Source organism: Cetorhinus maximus, chromosome 13 (genome assembly GCF_964194155.1).
Source record: "Cetorhinus maximus chromosome 13, sCetMax3.hap1.1, whole genome shotgun sequence".
Classification (NCBI taxonomy): domain Eukaryota; kingdom Metazoa; phylum Chordata; class Chondrichthyes; order Lamniformes; family Cetorhinidae; genus Cetorhinus; species Cetorhinus maximus.
Genome location: NC_135891.1, coordinates 3,157,226 through 3,178,410, shown reverse-complemented (window position 1 = coordinate 3,178,410; position 21,185 = coordinate 3,157,226).

Below are 21,185 nucleotides of genomic sequence, written 5' to 3'. Positions count from 1 at the left end.
CTGCTGCAGTTGGTGTAGGGACACCCACAGTGCTGTTAAGGAAGGATGTACAGGATTTTGATCCAGTCACAACAAGGGAACGACAATATATTTCAGGGTGGTGTGTGAGTGGGAAGCAAACCTGGAGGTGGTGGGGTTCCTGTGTATCTCTACCCTTGCTCTCCTAGGATGTGGAGGTTGTAAGTTTGGGAAGGATTAGCCTGCGTCCCTTATAGGAGTTAAAATTCCCACCCAAGCCATAAGAACATAAGAAATAGGAGCAGGAATGGGCCATATGGCTCCATTATCCTGCTCCATCATTCAATATGAATGGTCTTCTATATCAACTCTCCTTTCCTTGAGTAACTCTAACAAAGAGCTGGTACAGGCACAATGGGTCAAATGGTCTCTTGCTATGCTATATCTTTCCAGGATTCTGTGATACCACTCCTTGTACATCCCACTGCACTTTACAGCCAATGAGTTGCTTTGAAAGTGGAGTTATTGTTGTAATGTAGGAAACAGGACAGCCAATTTGCACACAGCAAGGTCCCACAGGCAGCAATTGGATAATGACTAGATAACCTTTTTGTAGTGATGTTAGTTGAGGGATAAATATTGACCAGGACACTGGGGATAACACCCCTGCTCTTCTTCAAAATAGTGGCCATGGGATCTTTTCTGCTCACCTGTGAGGTCAGACAGTGCCTCAGTTTACTTCTCATCCAAAATACAGCACCACTGACAGTACAGCACACCCTCAGTCCTGCACTGGGAGTGTCAGACTGTATTATCTCCTTAAGACTCTGGAGTGGGAATCATAACTTTCTGGGTCAACAACTTGACAAAGCCAAAACTGAGACACTAAAACAAAATTAATTAATGTTATTAAATTGCAGCTTTAAGTGCTTTCCACTGCCAGGTTTGAGTGTATTTTGCTTGTTATCTGCTGCCTTCCCAGCATTCATGCATCAGGTTTAGTGGAAAGAAACATTGGCCAGAATCTTCTGACCCTGCAGGAGGCAGGAAGCCCCGAAAATTTTGTGGGTTGGCATGGGGACCGATACCCAAAGCATTCCTGTCTCCACTGGAGGTAAGTTCAGGCCGGGAAGGCCCATGGTTGACCTTCCCACCCCACCCCTTAAGCGGCCAATTAACCACCAGTCAAGGCCTCAACCCACTGCTGCTGCAATCTTCCCAGCTCCAGGTGAGCCTGCTGACATGCATCCTGCACGACTGGTAAAACTGTGCAGGATGCATGTCAGCTGGAGGGTGGAGTGGGGGTGCCTCTATCCCACTAATCTGTGCACGATCAAGGGCATGGGCATGGGGCAGGGGGGGCTGGTTACTGACAGCTGCCAACCCTGTTGCTGATGACCCACGTGTTCCCCTCTCCCTGCAAGACCACACCCCTCCCCCACCCCGCCAGTAGTACTTATCTTTTTCCTGGGCTTCTCAACAATCCTGGGACTCTGGGGATTGTTGCTCCAGCAGCAGCCACGGCCTCCTCCATGGTGCTGCTGAGTGCAAGAGTTGCCGGCCTTTGATTGGCCAGCCGCTCCTGCCAGACAGGACGCTGTATCCCGAGGTCCTCAACTGCAATGGCCCACTGCTGTCCTCTTAACTGCCTGATGGGTAGAAATTATGGCGGGCTTTCCTCCTAAGTGTCAACGCAGATGTCTCACTGTTTTCTTCAGGCAGTGTGCGAGACACCCACTGAGAAGAGAAAGTTCTGGCCATTGACTGAGACAGTCCATGAATTGCTTAAATCTTATCTGTACAGCTTAGCAGAGATCAGAACGAAAATTGCTGGATTTAGAAAGAAGAAAGAGAGATTAGCATTTCACCTGATGAAGACAAGTAGAACCCTCCATTATTACAGCATTGACTATACCTCATTGTCTGGAAGGCACTTTGGGATGTCCTTTTTTATATTCATTCAGGGATGTGGGTGTTGCTGGCAAGAGCAGCATTTATTGCCCATCGCTATTTGCCCTTTTAAGGTGATGGTGAGCCGCTTTCTTGAATACAGCTGAGTGGCTGGTCTATTTCAGAGGGGAGTTAAGAGTCAACCACATTGCTGTGGGTCTGGAGTCACATGTAGGCCAGACCAGTAAGGACAGCAAATTTTCTTCCTTAAAGGATATTAGTGAACCAGATGAAAATCTGTTCGCTTGGTCACCATTACTGATACTAGTATTTTATTCCAAGTTTATTTAGTTGATTGAATTGAATTGGAAGGTGGGCCTGGAGAGGATCAGTTAGGAGACTGTCTCCAGTAAAATCGCTGAATTAGTCCTGCTGTTGGCAAGTGCCGGCTCAGGATCCTCATTTTGGTGCCAGCATCAGTATACCAAATACCACGTCTTCAGATCATTAATCTAGGCATCTGGGTTAGTCCAGTAATTTAACAATTTGCTACCATTTCCACTGAGGTCATGAAAATGCAATGTTGGCGTTTATTTCGAGAGGACTAGAATATAAAAGCAGGGATGTGCTGCTCAGGCTTTATAAGGCTCTGGTAAGACCACATTTAGAATATTGTGAGCAATTTTGGGCCCTGTATCTCAGGAAGGATGTGCTGGCCCTGGAGAGGGTCCAGAGGAGGTTCACGAGAATGATCCCAGGAATGAAAGGCTTAATATATGAGGAACGTTTGAGGATTCTGGGTCTATACTCGATGGAGTTTAGAAGGATGAGGGGGGATCTGATTGACACTTACAGAATACTGAAAGGCCTGGATAGAGTGGACGTGGGGAAGATGTTTCCATTAGTAGGAGAGACTAGGACCCGAGGGCACAGCCTCAGAGTAAAGGGAAGACCTTTTAGAACAGAGATGAGGGGAAACTTCTTTAGCCAGAGAGTGGTGAATCTATGGAATTCATTGCCACAGAAGGCTGTGGAGGCCAGGTCGTTGAGTGTATTTAAGACCGAGATAGATAGGTTCTTGATTGGTAAGGGGATCAAAGGTTACGGGGAGAAGGCGGGAGAATGGGGTTGAGAAACTTATCAGCCATGATTGAATGGCGGAGCAGACTCGATGGGCCGAATGGCCTAATTTCTGTTCCTATGTCTTATGGTCTTATGGAAAGCCAGAAATGCATGTTCCTTCCTTTCATTCTCTCTCTTTTGCTAGTTACCATGGGCTGTGTGAAATGAGTTAGAAACACATTAATCTAAAATAGGTTAAATGACATCATTTAAGTAACGGAGCAGATCAATTAATTGGTCGTTAATGTCACACGGCACCATTTTAACTGGAACAAGGCTTTAGACTAATGGTACCTCTCTGGTTCAGTATTTCAGATTGATGTCCAGCGGGACCCTCATGTCTTGTGGGTGTGGCTTGTGGTATGTTTTGCGGGAGTGCATTAAACCCTACCCCCAACAGATGGGACAAAGGCCCTATGAGCGAGGATGAAGCTTATCAGGAACCATGAAAGGAGTGTTCACCTCACAGCCTGTCTGAGTATTAACCAGCTCATGGGCAGAATTTTGCCCTGGTCTGGCGGGCTCGATGGGGGCAAGCGAGAGTGGTCGGGAAGCTGAGTGCCGCCCACAATCGGGCTGCGACTGCAGTTCCACACTGGCCGGTCAAAGAAGGCCTGCCCATTAATTAAGGCGCTCGGCGTTGCCTGTGTCTTGGGGGTGGGGGAAGAAGGACGAGCAAGTAAATTCACGCGTGTGCGTGAGTGCGCGCAATGAAAGCTCCCTGAGGCAGCTTGCTGCCTCAGGGAGCTGAAGATTTAAAAAATGAAATGTAAAGAATTTTAAAATGTTAAAAAATGTGTCCCCTCATGTGACTCTCACATGAGCAGGGACATGGTATTAATGAAATGTTAAAATTTTAATTTAATTTTTAATTGCTGTTGGAAACCTCATCCCGCCCGTGGATGAGGTTTCCTAAAAAATCCAAAGGTGGCTTGGTTTGCCTGCCTGCCAGCCGTAAGGTTGTAAGGGCAGTGAAAAATTTCATTTAATTGGTACTTTAATGGCCTTAATAGGCCTGTTAATTGTCGGCGGGCATGCTACAGACTCCCACGCGAGTCCACTGACCGAAATATCACGCGAGTGCGCGATGATGTCGGGACACTTGCCCGACATCGTTGTGCATCATTTTACGCTCACTCGGGTCAGGCGCGTGTCCACCCGGTGAGTGAAACATTCTGGCCCATGAGTCCTTCCACTAATTCAACAAGAAAAAACTTGCATTTATATAGCACCCTTCATGACCACTGGACATCCCAAAACAGTTTACAGCCAGTGAAGTCTTTTGTGAAGCTTGATCAATTTCGTAATGTAGGACATGCGGCAGCCAATTTGCGCACAGCAAACTCTTGATCACAAACAGCAATGTGATAATGAACAGATAATTTGTTTTTGTGATGTTGATTGAGGGGTAATTATTGGCCAGGGCAATGGGGAGAACACCACAGATTCCTTAATGTATACCTGAGAGGGCAGATAGGACTTCAGGCCAACATCTCATCTGAAGGACAGCACCACCACCAGCAGAGCAGCAGCCTGGAGTGATAACCTTGATCGCTTATGCGCAAGTCCTGGAATGGGACTTAATCCACAATCTCCTGACTCACAGAATGAGAGTGCTACCCACTGAACCTTGGCTTCTGATTGACAAAGCAGAGAGTGAAGGCATGAAAACCATTAACATTTCTACCTAGACTCCTTTGTAATGATCACTATATTACTCAGCTTGTACAGTTGTAAACAGCTTGTTGCAAGAGTACAAAATTAGTTAAAAAGCTCTTCAATTTTGTTAAATGTATTACGCAAATATTTACTGGCACCTATTCATTGGACACTGTTGCTTGCCTCACATTCATTAATGTTTGATAACCACCAGGGATTAAAACTGCCCAAGATACCACAGAGACATTAATATTAATCTGGCTCACTATTGATGGTGTATGTGAATAATCCAACTCTGCAGCCAGTTCCCATAGGAACATGCAATGCTTCAAATACTCCTTTTATTAACTGATTAGTTCTATTTTAGAAGAAAAATATTTTCAGATTGAACAAATCTACCCTCACCACATGGACTACAGTGATTCAAGAAGGCAGCTCACCACCAGCTTCTCAAGTGTAGTTAGGGATTGTCAGTAAATGCTGGCCCAGCCAGCGATTCCCACATCCCGTGAATGAATTTTATAAATGAAAACAGAAAGAAAGTGTTAGGAATTCAGAGTGGACTGATCAGGGTATGTAAACACGTTTTGGGTATAGGTGTTGGTTTGTGGAATTGTAAGGGAAAGCTTGCAAATTCTGCAAGGTGTTGGGGTGGGATGGGGCGGGGTGGAGTGGATGGGGTGGGGCGGGGCAGGGAGGTGGGTGAGGCGGGTGGGATGGAGTGAGGCGGGTGGGATGGGGTTAGGTGGGGTGGAGTGGGGCCGGGTGGGGTGGGGCCTAATGAAATGGGGTGGGGCCGGATGAGATGGGATGGGGCCGGGTGGGGTGGGGTGGGGCCAGGTGGGGTGGGGCCTGGTGAGATGGGGTGGGGCCGGGTGGGGTGGGGTGGGGCCGGGTGGGGTGAGGCGGGTGGGATGGGGTTAGGTGGGGTGGAGTGGGGCCAAGTGGGGTGGGGCCTGTGAGATGGGGTGGGGCCGGGTGGGGTGGGGTGGGGCCAGGTGGGGTGGGGCCTGGTGAGATGGGGTGGGGCCGGGTGGGGTGGGGCCTGGTGAGATGGGGTGGGGCAGGGTGGGGTGGGTGGGGCCGGGTGTGGCGGGGTGAGGCAGGGTGGGGTAGTGTGTGGAGGTTTCCCGATCTGCTGCATCACTTTGTCAGGAGATTAGAGGAAATCCCAGCAAGAGATAACATTATTGGCCAGTTATGATCGACCACGGATTCTGTGGCTGAAGGACTGTAAAATGCCAGAAATTCTATATCCGTGGATTCTATTGTATGGTTTGGGATCTGCAATGATAATTTTAACCGCCTTTTATTTCTCCCACAAGAATTCAAGATTTAGGAGCCATTCAACCCTTCTAGCCTGCTCTGCCTTTTGATGAGTACTTAAGACCATAAGACATAGGAGCAGAAATTAGGCCATTCGGCCCATCGAGTCTGCTCCGCCATTCAATCATGGTTGATAAGTTTCTCAACCCCATTCTTCCGCCTTCTCCCCATAACCTTTGATCCCCTTACCAATCAAGCACCTATCTATCTTCGTCTTAAGTACACTCAATGACCTGACCTCCACAGCCTTCTGTGGCAATGAATTCCATAGATTCACCACTCTCTGGCTAAAGAAGTTTCTCCTCATCTCTGTTCTAAAAGGTCTTCCCTTTACTCTGAGGCTGTGCCCTCGGGTCCTAGTCTCTCCTACTAATGGAGACATCTTCCCCACGTCCACTCTATCCAGGCTTTTCAGTATTCTGTAAGTTTCAATCAGATCCCCCCCTCATCCTTCTAAACTCTATTGAGTATAGACCCAGAGTCCTCAAACGTTCCTCATATATTAAGCCTTTCATTCCTGGGATCATTCTCGTGAACCTCCTCTGGACCCTCTCCAGGGCCAGCACATCCTTCCTGAGATACAGGGCCCAAAATTGCTCACAATATTCTAAATGTGGTCTGACCAGAGCCTTATAAAGCCTCAGCAGCACATCCCTGCTTTTATATTCTAGTCCTCTCGAAATAAATGCCAACATTGCATTTGCCTTCCTAACTACTGACTCAATTTGCAAGTTAACCTTAAGAGAATCCTGGACTAGGACTCGCAAGTCCCTTTGCACCCCAGATTTCTGAATTCTCTCCCCATTTAGAAAATAGTCTATGCCTCTATTCTTCTTACCAAAGTGCATGACCTCAAACTTCCCCACGTTGTATTCCATCTGCCACTTCTTTGCCCAATCTCCTAACCTGTCTAAATCCTTCTGCAGCCTCCCCACCTCCTCAATACTACCTGTCCCTCCACCTATCTTTGTATCATCTGCAAACTTAGCCAGGATGCCCTCAGTTCCTTCATCTAGATCATTAATGTATAAAGTGAAAATTTGTGGTCCCAACACTGACCCTTGTGGAACTCCACTAGTCACCGGCCGCCATCCTGAGAAGGACCCCCTTATCCCCACTCTCTGCCTCCTGCCAGACAGCCAATCTTCTATCCATGCTGGTACCTTGCCTCTAACACCATGGGCTCTTATCTTACTGAGCAGCCTCCTGTGCAGCACCTTGTCAAAGGCCTTCTGGAAGTCCAAGTAGATAACATCCATTGGCTCTCCTTTGTCTAACCTGCTCGATACCTCCTCAAAGAATTCTAACAGATTTGTCAGGCATGACCTCCCCTTGGTGAAACCATGCTGACTACCCGATTTTACCATGCACTTCCAAGTATTCTGAAATCTTATCCTTAATAATGGACTCTAAAATCTTACCAACGACCGAGGTCAGGCTAATCGGCCTGTAATTTCCCGTCTTTTGCCTCACTCCCTTCTTAAACAGGGGGGTTACATTAGCGATTTTCCAGTCCTCTGGGACCCTCCCTGACACCAGTGATTCCTGAAAGATCACCACTAACGCCTCCACTATCTCTTCAGCTATCTCCTTCAGAACTCTGGGGTGTAATCCATCTGGTCCAGGTGATTTATCCACCTTCAGACCTTTCAGTTTTCCTAGCACCTTCTCCTTGGTAATGGCCACCATACTGACCTCTGCCCCCCGACGCTTGAATTTTGGGGATGTTACTCGTGTCTTCCTCTGTGAAGACTGACGCAAAGTACCTATTCAGTTCCTCCGCCATTTCTTTGTTCCCCACTACTACTTCTCCAGCGTCATTTTCCAGTGGCCCAATGTCCACATTTGCCTCTCTCTTACCCTTTATATATCTAAAAAAACTCTTGCAATCTTCTTTTATATTACTGGCTAGTTTAACCTCATATTTAATCTTCTCCCTCCTTATTTCTTTTTTAGTTGTCCTCTGTTGGTCTTTGTAGGCTTCCCAATCCCCTGGTTTCCCACTGCTCTTCGCCGCATTATATGCTTTCTCTTTAGATTTTATGCTGTCCCTGACTTCCCTTGTCAGCCATGGTTGCCTCGTCCTCCCTTTAGTATGCTTCTTCTTCCTAGGGATGAATTTTTGCTGTGTCTCCCAAATTACTCCCAGAAACTCCTGCCATTGCTGTTCCACTGTCTTTCCTGCTAGGCTCATCTCCCAGTCAATTCTGGCCAGCTCCTCCCTCATGCCTCTGTAGTTGCCTTTATTCAACTGTAATACCGTTATATCTGATTCCAGCTTTTTCCTCTCAAATTGCAGGGTAAATTCTATCATACTATGGTCACTTCCTCCTAAGGGTTCCTTCACCTTAAGATCCCTTATCAAATCTGCCTCATTACACATCACTAAATCTAGAATTGCCTGTTCCCTAGTGGGCTCCACCACAAGCTGCTCCAAAAAGCCATCTCGTAGACATTCCACAAATTCCTTTTCTTGGGATCCACTACCAACCTGATTTTCCCAGTCTACCTGCACATTGAAATCCCCCATGATCACTGTAACCTTGCCTTTCGTACATACTTTTTCTATCTCCTGGTGTATCTTGTGCCCCACATCCTGACTACTGTTCGGAGGCCTGTACATAACTCCCATTATGGTTTTTTTTACCTTTGCGGTTCCTCAACTCTACCCACATAGATTCTACATCATCTGACCCTACGTCGTTTCTCGCTATCGATTTAATTTCATTTCTTACTAACAAAGCAACCCCACCCTCTCTGCCAACCTGCCTATCTTTTCGATAGGATGTATATCCTTGGATATTTAGCTCCCAGTCCTGATCCCCTTGCAGCCATGTCTCCGTAATGCCCACCACATCATACCTGCCAATTTCAATCTGCGCCACAAGTTCATTTACCTTATTTTGTATACTGCGTGCATTCAGATACAACACCTTCAGTCCTGTATTTCCCGTCCCCTTTCTCATTGTCGTCCCTTTATCTGATGTGCTTGAAGTTAGATTCCTAGCCCTTTCCAAACACTCTGTCCTATTTTGTGTTCTGGAGACTTTAATAGCCTCTCCTTGGCTCTCCTTTCTTTTCAGTTTTTTCATAATTTTCCATGAAGTTGAATCCAGCCCCCCACACGCTAACCTGCTGCTTTGTTTCCCATTAGTTATACTTCTTGGAGTTTTACCCTTCCCTACCCCCCCACTTTCTAGTTTAAAGTCCTGTTGACCACCCTATTTACCCTTTTTGCTAGAACATTGGTCCCAGATCGGTTCAGGTGGAGACCGTCCCAACGGTACAGATCCCTCCTGTTCCAATACTGATGCCAGTGCCCCACGAAATGGAACCCCTCTTTCCCGCACCACTCCTTTAGCCATGTGTTTACTTTCCTTATTCTCGTGTCCCTATGCCAATTTGCACGTGGCTCAGGTGGTAATCTGGAGATTATAACCCTTGAGGACCTGTTCTTTAATTTAGTTCCTAGTTCCTGATAATCCCCAAACAGGTCCTCTTTCCTAGTCTTACATATGTTATTGTCCTGAGGTGGACCACAACAACTGGATCCTCCCCCTCCCTCTCCAATATCCTTTCAAGCCGGTCAGAGATGTCCCTCACCCTGGCACTGGGCAGGCAACATACCATGCGGGACTCTCGATCCTGCTTACAAAGGAAGCTATCAATTCCCTTAATTATAGAATCCCCTACAACTACCACTTGTCTTTTTGCTCCCCCCTCTTGAATGGCCTCCTGTGCCATGGTGCCGTGGTCAGCTGGCTCATCCTCCCTACAGCCCTGTTCCTCATCCACACAGGGAGCAAGTACCTCGTACCTGTTGGACAAGGTCAAGAGCTGAGGCTCCTCTGTTCCTGAACACAGGATCCCTCTACCTACCTCACTTGCAGTCACACCCTGCGGACCCTGACCACTGACCGGACTTGAGGTACTTAAACTACCGGGTGTGACCGCCTCCCGAAACAAAGCATCCAGGTAAATCTCCCCCTCCCGGATGTGCCGCAGCGTCCGGAGCTCGGACTCCAGCTCATCAATTCTGAGCCGGAGTTCCTCCAGCAACCAACACTTGCTGCAGATGTGGTCACTGCGGCTCGCAATGGGATCTGCCAGTTCCCACATCATACAGCTACAGCACATCACCTGCCCAGCCATCTCCACTTAGATACTTAATTTATTAATTAGCTTTACAGTGTTTTTTTTTCAAATTTGGTGCAGATTTCCTACCAACCAATCAGGTCACAGCTTTCCTGTGACGTCACTTTTTCAGTTTTATCCTGTGTCTCCGCCGCTCTCCTCGCGCTCTTTTATCCTGTGTCTCCGCCGCTCTCCTCGCACTCTTTTATCCTGTGTCTCCGCCGCTCTCCTCGCGCTCTTTTATCCTGTGTCTCCGCCGCTCTCCTCGCGCTTTTTTATCCTGTGTCTCCCCCGCTCTCCTCGCGCTCTTTTATCCTGTGTCTCCGCTCTCCTCGCGCTCTTTTATCCTGTGTATCCGCCGCTCTCCTCACGCTCTTTTAACCTGTGTCTCCGCCGCTCTCCTCGCGCTCTTTTATCCTGTGTCTCCCCCGCTCTCCTCGCGCTCTTTTATCCTGTGTCTCCGCTCTCCTCGCGCTCTTTTATCCTGTGTATCCGCCGCTCTCCTCGCGCTCTTTTATCCTGTGTCTCCGCTCTCCTCGCGCTCTTTTATCCTGTGTCTCCGCTCTCCTCGCGCTCTTTTATCCTGTGTCTCCGCTCTCCTCGCGCTCTTTTATCCTGTGTCTCCACCGCTCTCCTCGCGCTCTTTTATCCTGTGTCTCCGCCGCTCTCCTCGTGCTCTTTTATCCTGTGTCTCCGCTCTCCTCGCGCTCTTTTATCCTGTGTCTCCGCTCTCCTCGCGCTCTTTTATCCTGTCTCCGTTCTCCTCGCGCTCTTTTATCCTGTGTCTCCGCTCTCCTCGCGCTCTTTTATCCTGTGTCTCCGCTCTCCTCGCGCTCTTTTATCCTGTGTCTCCGCTCTCCTCGTGCTCTTTTATCCTGTGTCTCCGCCACTCTCCTCGTGCTCTTTTATCCTGTGTCTCCGCTCTCCTCGCGCTCTTTTATCCTGTGTCTCCGCCACTCTCCTCGCGCTCTTTTATCCTGTGTCTCCGCCGCTCTCCTCGCGCTCTTTTATCCTGTGTCTCCGCTCTCCTCGCATTCTTTTATCCTGTGTCTCCGCTCTCCTCGCGCTCTTTTATCCTGTGTCTCCGCCACTCTCCTCGCGCTCTTTTATCCTGTGTCTCCGCTGCTCTCCTCGCGCTCTTTTATCCTGTGTCTCCGCTCTCCTCGCGCTCTTTTATCCTGTGTCTCCGCCGCTCTCCTCGCGCTCTTTTATCCTGTGTCTCCGATCTCCTCGCGCTCTTTTATCCTGTGTCTCCGCCACTCTCCTCGCGCTCTTTTATCCTGTGTCTCCGCTCTCCTCGCGCTCTTTTATCCTGTGTCTCCGCTCTCCTCGTGCTCTTTTATCCTGTGTCTACTTGCTCTCCTCGCGCTCTTTTATCCTGTGTCTCCGCTCTCCTCGCGCTCTTTTATCCTGTGTCCCCGCTCTCCTCGCGCTCTTTTATCCTGTGTCTCCGCTCTCCTCGCGCTCTTTTATCCTGTGTCTCCCCCGCTCTCCTCGCGCTCTTTTATCCTGTGTCTCCGCTCTCCTCGTGCTCTTTTATCCTGTGTCTCCGCCACTCTCCTCGCGCTCTTTTATCCTGTGTCTCCGCTCTCCTCGCGCTCTTTTATCCTGTGTCTCCCCCGCTCTCCTCGCGCTCTTTTATCCTGTGTCTCCGCTCTCCTCGCGCTCTTTTATCCTGTGTCTCCGCTCTCCTCGCGCTCTTTTATCCTGTGTCTCCGCTCTCCTCGTGCTCTTTTATCCTGTGTCTCCGCTCTCCTCGCGCTCTTTTATCCTGTGTCTCCACTGTCCTCACGCTCTTTTATCCTGTGTCTCCGCTCTCCTCACGCTCTTTTATCCTGTGTCTCCACTCTCCTCGCGCTCTTTTATCCTGTGTCTCCGCTCTCCTCGCGCTCTTTTATCCTGTGTCTCCGCTCTCCTCGCGCTCTTTTATCCTGTGTCTCCGCTCTCCTCGCGCTCTTTTATCCTGTATCTCCGCTCTCCTCGCGCTCTTTTATCCTGTGTCTCCGCTCTCCTCGCGCTCTTTTATCCTGTGTCTCCGCTCTCCTCGCGCTCTTTTATCCTGTGTCTCCGCTCTCCTCGCGCTCTTTTATCCTGTGTCTCCGCTCTCCTCGCACTCTTTTATCCTGTGTCTCTGCTCTCCTCGCGCTCTTTTATCCTGTGTCTCCGCTCTCCTCGCGCTCTTTTATCCTGTGTCTCCTCCGCTCTCCTTGCGCTCTTTTATCCTGTGTCTCCGCTCTCCTCGCGCTCTTTTATCCTGTGTCTCCCCCGCTCTCCTCGCGCTCTTTTATCCTGTGTCTCCGCTCTCCTCGCGCTCTTTTATCCTGTGTCTCCCCCGCTCTCCTCGCGCTTTTTTATCCCTGCTGATTTGATTGTGGCCTGAGCTCTACTGTCCTCTCTGTCCCCTATAATGCTTGACTCCCTTATAAAACATCTGTCTAACCTAGCCTTGAATATGGTCAAAGACTCAGCCTCCATTGTTTTCTAGGTAAGAGAATTCCATAGACTAATGACCCTTAGAGAAAAAATTTCCCCCAATTCAATCTTAAATGGGAGACCCTTAATTTTTTTAACTGTGACCCCTAGTTCTAGACTCTCCTACATGGGGAAACATCCTATTAGCATCCTCCTTGTCAAGTCCCCTCCGGATCTTATACGTTTCAATAAGATCACCTCTCATTCTTCTAAACTCCAGTGGGTATAGACCCAACTTGCTCAACCTCTCTTTATAAAATAGCCCCCTCATCCCAGGAATCAGTCAAGTGAACCTTCTCTGAGCTGCTTCCAATGCAAGTGTATCCTCCGGCACCCAATGAGACAGACTGGGGTTTAATATAGGAGCAGGATTCTGGTTGTCAACCCTCCTGGAGTCTCCAGGACACTGCTGTGTGTAACTCTCGAAGGAAGCACATAGGACCAGTAAAAATAATTATTTTAATACATTCATTTACTAATTATAGAAATATTAGAGATGGACAAAATAGTTCTTGACTGGCAGTCAAGAATCATCCAGTAAGTTAATAAAGATTATATTGGCTATGTGGGAAGGTGGTGCCATGGGGAATTGATCTGTTGGGCAACCAATGGTGAGGGTGTGAGTTAGACCTGTCCTTGTCAGCACAGTGCACAAAGACTATTCCAGTTAGGATACAGAAGAGAGCAATTAGAATGATTGAGGGATGGAGGGATTGGATTAGGGGTGAAACTATTGAATGTCTATCTCAATTTGGAAGGGGAAATAATGCATGTTTCATTGGAAAAACAGAGGTTGAGTGAGAGGTTGAGTTTTTCAGTGAACAAGTGGTCAGTGTTTGTTATAGCTCCCTAAAGGGAGATGGTGGAAGCCATTAGTGTTGCTTCATTCAAATGCAAATTAGATAAGAATAAATAGCACTTTGGGACAGTCCATGAGTAAGTTGAGACTTGACCGGTGTTAAGTGTAACACAGCTCAGCAGGAAGAGGTAGCTGGACCTACGATTCCCAGAACTCTCACCATTGAGGGCTTCTTCACCTCATGCCTGGCTCTGTTGTAGACTCATTGGACAGAATTTTCTGCCTGGCGGGCGGGTAGGCCCGACCCAATCTCCGGTGGGCGGGGAGCTGATCCCCGTCAGCGAAGTGGGCCGCGCCGCCATTTTATGTGGGCGGGCCTTAATTGGCCCACCCAGCGTGACGTCCGGCGGGAAGCGCTATGCACTTCCTGTGCGGGTGGGGGGATTCCCTAAAAGCGAGAGTGCGCTCTTTTGCGCATGCTCACGAAAGAGCACACATCTCCCTGAGGCTAAGTGCAGCCTGAGGGAGATCACTTCCACTTTGAAAAAATATTAAAAATAGAAAATAAAAAATCCCTTACATGTCCCCCTCATGTGACAATGTCACATGAGTTGGGACATGTTCATAATTTACAGAATAACTTTATTAAAATTTTTAAAACCCTGCATGAAACCTCATCCCGCCCTGGATGAGGTTTCATGTTTTTTCTATTTGCCGCTGGGGCTCCTGGCCGACCCGCCAACCTTAAGGTTGGACGGGCAGGTCCTTCAATTGTTTTAATGATCCTGTCAATGGCCTCAATTGGCCATTGACAGGTCGGTGGGCCCGCAGCTGATTTTGCTGCACCCCCGCCTTCCTGAAAATTTAAGTGGCGTGGGATGACTTCGGGGGTTCTGCTTGATGTCACCGCGCGTCACTTTATGTGTCGGTGAGCAGGCCCCGCCCCCTGCTCGCCGACGGCAAAATTCTGCCCATTGTTTGAAAGTGATCACTGTGACTAGTCAACAACTCCATTAGCATATTATATGATTACCACAGATGTGTCAACTGTGGCTCAGTTGGTAGCACTCGCACCTCAGAGTCACAAGGTTCCAGGTATAGGTCCAACTTCAGCGTTGAGTACAAAAATCAAGGCTGACGCTTCAGTGCTGTACTGAGGGAGTGCTGCACTGTTGAAGTTGGTATCTTACAGATGACCCGTCAAACCAAGGGCCCATCTGTCTACTGGTAAAAGATCCCATGGCACTGTTTGAAGAAGAGCAACAGCGTTCTCCCTAGTGTCCTGGCCAATATTTATCCCTCAACAACATTATGTAACACAGGTTCCCATTGCTGTTTGTGGGAGCTTGCTGTGTGCATATTGACTCCTGTGTTTCCTACATTTTAACAGTGACTACATTGCAGTAGGACTTCATTAGCTGCGAAGCATTTTCAGACATCCAGTAGTCATGAAAGGAGCTATATAAATGCAAGTCTTTCTTTTTTATCTAGACTGATGGAAGACGAACTGGATGGACTTTGGTCTTTTATCATCTAGTGATTCTCATGTTGCTATGCACCGATGCCCCTAACATCACTCTGTGGTTTAATTTTTGGTAGATTATTTTGTCTTGTATTCTCACACTACACCTCCTCCAAGAAAACAAACAAGTGGTTAAAAAAACCTTTTAGAGTGTGACACTACACTTCAATGCCCGATTATTCCATTAGTGTTTGTAGAGCTCTATCTTAATTGGCTCCAGGCAACACAGGATCTATTTATAGCTGCTGTCACAAGGCTGGCAGTTATTCTTACACAGCTACACGCCAATTAATCAAAAGACATCCAGCTAACCTGAGCACCAGAATATCGCTGAGGTCACAGGGACAAACTCAGCATTTAAACGAATCATGAGATCGCATAGAAGCTCCTTCTGCTTCCCTGCAATCTGTTCAAATGCCTCAAACTAGATAACCTTGGAGATGATAAAATTCCCACCTCCCCACACACAGACACACACACACAAGCTCACATACACATGCACACACCTAAGCGTGCACACGTGCACACACACACTTGTGAACATGCATGCGTACATGCACACCCATGCATGCATGCACACAAATATGCACACATGCATGAGCATGCTCACATGCACATACACAGCACAAATACACACATTATCTACTGAGTAAACAATTTGGGGAGTAAACGCAAGCCACGAAGTTTACATTGTTTCTTCCATATCTCAGCTCTCTCCTCTTAGACAAGTCTGTGAAGTATTGGAAGGGTTTGTGGGATGATTAACAGTTTTAAAGGCCATCATGCAAACATTCCTTCCATTGCTGTAGCCATCTTCACACCAGCCAATACAGCAGAGTGGTGGGGGGTCATGAGTGGGGGTGGGGGGGTGGGGGGGGTCACCTATACCCACTGGACATGGGTATCCCACTGGATGCTGGTAACCCACTGGACACAGGCATGCCACTAGTTATTGAACAGGAATTCAGAACCAGGAGCCTCTGGACTAGGTTTGGAATCCCTCACCTTCTGATTCAGAGTCAGGAGTGCTGCATGGACATCCTGGGGAGTTAAGGGTTAACAATCAAGCTTCCTCGTAGTCTGGAGCAACAGGCTTCCTGAACAGGTTGCAGGCAGTGCCAGGAGCAAAAAGCACAGCTTGTCTTCTACTCCAAACATCTGAGAATATCTACTAGAACTGTTTGTTCAAGGAAATTAGTGGCTGAAACAACATCAATCACGAATGATTAAAGTATAACTTCTACTGATTAGTATAATAAACTTAGGCAGAATGACCTATTGACTATATATAGGAACATGAGGGGTTAATAAAACTAACACAAGGATTCAAGAATGGTTCAGTCCAGAAATCTTGTCTGAGAGAAGTATCTTTAAATAAATAATTACAACTGTTAATGTAAATAGGTTGTATTCAAAAAATTCAGGGACATGCATCGTGAGGTCTTCTAGGTACATGTACCTTTGATGCAGGCAAATTAAGGTGTTTAAAGAAACATGCTTTTCAACAGTTCAGTTGGGGAGCTCAGAAGATAAATAATCCAAAAAGCTACCCGCTGTATTGTCATGAAGTGGCAGATGAAGTGCGCCAGGCAGACCAAATCCACGAGGGAAACTTGGTTGCGCTATCACAACAGTTTTGCAATTTGTATTTATTATGAGAAGATGTGTGCATTGAATTCAGAAGTAATGAGTTCACAAAGACCTTTAGAGATTTTAAAAATTAAAGTAAAATATTTATTAACAAAATAAAAAGATTTGAAGCACATACATAAGACTACAATTATTTGCTACTATAACAACTCTTAAAATTCCTAATTAACCTGACTCCCAGTTACACACCCCCTTTAAGGCAACATTCCAAAACAGGTTTTAGATTTAAAAGAAAACCAGCAAGTTAACACAGTACCCACTTGACAGTGGAATTCCAAATGTCTTTCTCCAACTTCAGTTACTGGACACTGCCGACTTATGCACAAATGGCTGGAGGCTTCTTGAAGGCTGTTTCATGCACTCCTGTTAGATTTTACATGGTCCTCTCCTCACATTTCATTCTCCTTTATATATGTTTCTCTCTTTAATATGTAAATTATATTGTTCCACATGTCTTTGAAACAGTACCTTTCCCACAATATAAAAACTTTGATGTTGCCAAAATTGTCAGTAACCTTTGGGAAAAATAAACACACTCCTTAGCCTTGCTTATCTGGCTAATTATTATCAGACTAACATCCCTTTGAAATCAAAACAATCCCTTCACTTATCTAAAAATGCAAATTCCCTTCGCATGATAAGCCAGCATCCATGTTTACTGATTAGCATTTCAAACATATTTCTACACCTAACGTCTTTTGATAATTCCAAGCTTGCAGTCTAGCTGACTCCAAATGTAATTAAATCACACAGATAGACCCAACTAGAATTAACCCCGTAAACCTACTTTATAACAAACTGGAAAAATATTATGAAAATTATTATACTTTCATAACAATATACAGTTAGTCTGATCACTTTTGCCGTATATAAATGAAGTCAGTTCTGGGCATTCCACCAGTAAATGTCTTTTGCTTATTCAAAGCAAGTAGTTATGAGTCAATGAAGGAAGGGGGCTTACAAACAGTTGATCCTTAACAGCTATCACTACACTCAGCTACACTAAGGGGAGAATTTTCTTCCCATCGGTAGGCGGGGTGGGGGCTGAACAGGAGCAGCCACGGGCGGACATGTGTGTGAAACAGCGCAGAAATCTCCCTGAGGCACAGAGCTGTCTCAGGGAGATTAGTGTGATTAGCAAAAATTTTAATAAAGGGAAAAAAACATTTTTTAAGACATGTCCCCTCATGTGACAGTGTCACATGAGCTGGGACATGTCAATGAACTTTAATAAAAAAATTTATTTGGATTATAAATCCTTCGTGAAACTTCATCCCGCTCATGGATGAGGTTCCATGATAAATGCAAAGGCCGCCTGGGCTCTTCGCCTGCCCCCCCGCCACCCTTAGGGTTGGACAGGCAGCTCAGTTGATTAGTTTAATTAGTTTTTAAATGGCTTTAATAGGCCTTTGACAGTTAGGTGGGCGCGCAGCCAACTCCCCTGCCCGCCCGCTGAACTGAAGATCTGAATGACGCGCGGTGATGTCGGGACACACACTCGACATCACCGCGCGTCATTTTACATTTCGGTGAGCAGGCCCCACCTCCGCACCGCAACCCGAAGATTCTGGCCTAAGTTTAGGTTGGAGGAGGCGATGGTGTTGTGGTATTGTCGCTGGACTAGTAATCCAGGGACCCAGGGTAATGCTCTGGGGACCCGGGTTCGAATCCCACCACGGCAGATGGTGGAATTTGAATCCAATAAAAATCTGGAATTAAAAGTCTAATGATGACCATGAAACTATTGTCGATTGTTGTAAAAAACCCATCTGGTTCACTAATGTCCTTTAGGGAAGGAAACCTGCTGTCTTTACCTGGCTTGGTCTACGTGTGACTCCAGACCCACAGCAATGTGGTTGACTCTTAAATGCCCTCTGAACAAGGGAAATGAGGGGTGGGTAATAAATGCTGACCTAGCCAGCGACGCCCACATCCCTTGAATGAATAAAAAAAAGGTAACCATCGTGTACTGTGTCCATTATTTCAAATATGAGCTGGACTCAATGGTGCCAAATTCAGGCCGATTATTTGACAACACTGGACCACGTTCCAGACACACCTCGCAGGTTACTGCTGTCTGGGCTGTTTCCAATGGCAGGTCTAGGTACTTGTGGGCAGTGCAGGAACCACGCACTGGCCTGTCTAGAGAGGCTTGGTCAATATACTCATAGTCAATAAAAATTATTGGGCTAGGGTTCATGCTACTGGAGGGCACTTCTGTGTACGCCACCCTCACCAGTACTTTGGCAGCAGCTGGAGGCAGATTGAGTCTCAGTGCCAGAGGCCTCTGTTTCCATTGAGCCTTGGGTTGAAGTTTTTGGTTGGTCATTCCAAGGAAACTTTGCTTCCAGACATACCTCCCCCAGAATGACCATCGCTGACCAGCTCCTGGTCACTGCCAATTCCTCACTGCAACCTGTGCTCTGTGAAGTGTAGGGCATGATTCGGAAATTTGTAGATGACACAAAACTTGCTCATGCAGTTGATAGTGAAGAGGATAGCTGTCGACTTCAGGATGATATCAATGGTTTGGTTGAGTGGGCAGAGAAGCGGCAAATTGAATTCAATCCGGAAAAGTGTGAGGTAATGCATTTGGAGAGGGCAGACAAAGCAAAGGAACATTCAGTAAGCGGGAGGATATTGAGGGGGGCTGAGGAAGTGCGAGACCTTGGATTGCATGTCCACAGGTCCCTGAAGGTGGCAGGACAGGCAGATAAGCAAGTCAAGAAAACATATGGAATGCTTTCTTTTACTGGGCAAAGTATTGAATACAAAAGCAGGGATGCAATGATGGAACTGTTTAAAATGCTGGTTAGGCCACAGCCTGAATTTTGTGTTCTGGTCACCACATTACACGAAGGACATAATTGCCCTGGACAGAGTGCGGAGGAGATTTACAAGAATGTTGCCAGGGTTTGAAAATTGCAGCTATGAGGAGAGATTGGATAGGCTAGGGTTGTTTTCTTTAGAACAGAGCAGGCTAAGGGGTGAGCTAATTGAGGTGTACAAGATTATGAGGGGCCTAGATAGGGTAGAAAGGAAAGACTTATTTCCCATAGCTGAGGGGTCAATTACCAGGGGGCACAGATTTAAGGTGATTGGTAGAAGGATTAGAGGGGACATGAAGAAAAACTTTTTAACCCGGAGGGTGTTGAGCGTCTGGAATTCACTGCCTAAGTAGGTGGTTGAAGCTGAAATGCTCAACTCATTTAAAAGGTACCTAGATCTGCATCTGAAGCACAGTAAAGATTACAGACCAGATGCTGGAAAGTGGGATTAAAATGAAAGGCTAGTATCGTTTTCTCTTTTTTGGCCGGTGCAGAGACAATGGGCTGAATGGCCTCTTTCTACACCATAACCTTTCCACGGTTCTATGGTTCTAAGAGTGACCCTCTCTGTCTAACTTACTTCCTCCTCGCAACCTGCCTCCCACAACTCAGCCCCTCCACCTTACACCCCCTCTGCTTTGCCTCCTTCTGCCTCGCCCCCCCCTCCACCTCACACCGCAATGGATCGTTCTGCTGCCCCCAACCTAGACCCACCCTCGGCCTCTCCCTCTCCACCTTATCCCCTGACCCACCCACCTCTCTGCCTCAACCACTCCGCACCTCGTCTCCCCTGCCCCACCCACTATGTCTCTCTCCACTCTTCTCTGTTTCTCCCTCCCCTGCCTCAACTTCCCTTCCCCTCATGGCTAACAGGTGTGTTGGTTAGGAAGGGAGTCTGATGGAATAGATTAGGCCCTTACCTGCCAGCTACATTGAGACATCAGGTTGGCCGCTGTTGCTCACTTGCTGTGTGCACTGAGGGCCAATTCCCACTGCCAATCAGAGACTCAGGCTGCCTCCGGACACACATTCAACTCCACGCATCTCGTTCCATGGTGGGAGACCGATGTCAGTTCAATTTCCCCCCCCAGAGATCTTTTAGCTGAATTACAAAGAATTTTCAGGACAATTTCAAATCCAAGGTGATTGTATTCATTGTTGTTACTAGAGCTGTTCTTTCATGGACTAATATTGTTGTTTTAACAATCTAGACTGTCGAGACTAACTCAACGTTTCTAGCCTCTCCATTAGGACAATGCAGAAAGTGTAGTAAACCGTGGAAGTAAAGATTTGTGAGTGAATCAGCTAGGGAATAGATTGGGATTGTCTGATGTGTTGTTAAATTATTAAACACTGCAGTGGAAGTTAGCTGGACTCCCCTGGAGAAAGTGATATAGCTCACGCACAGAATGGTTACAGCACAGAGGAGGCCAGTCGGCCTGTCATGTCCGTGCTGGCTCTCTGAAGGAGCAATTTACCCAGTGCCACTCCCCCACCTTCCAAATCAAATACCAAATCTCAAAGGGAGCACCAATTTATACTGCATGAAAAGAGGGTGCTGATTGGCTGGCAAGTGGAGGGTGGCCAGTTTGCCAACAAATCAGCACCCTCCTCTCATGCAGTATAAATTGTTGTTCCCTTTGAGATTTGGTATTCTTGTGATTCTGTCCTGATGAGTGCCAGATGAAAAGCTTCAACAGCATGTCTCTTTTTTCAGCAATACTCAAGTTCTACAACTCCAAATGATTCTTAGCTCAACAAATGTTTTGTTGTTTCTCATTAATTAACATTTCATAAATACCATTAACTGGAGGAGGCAAACCCT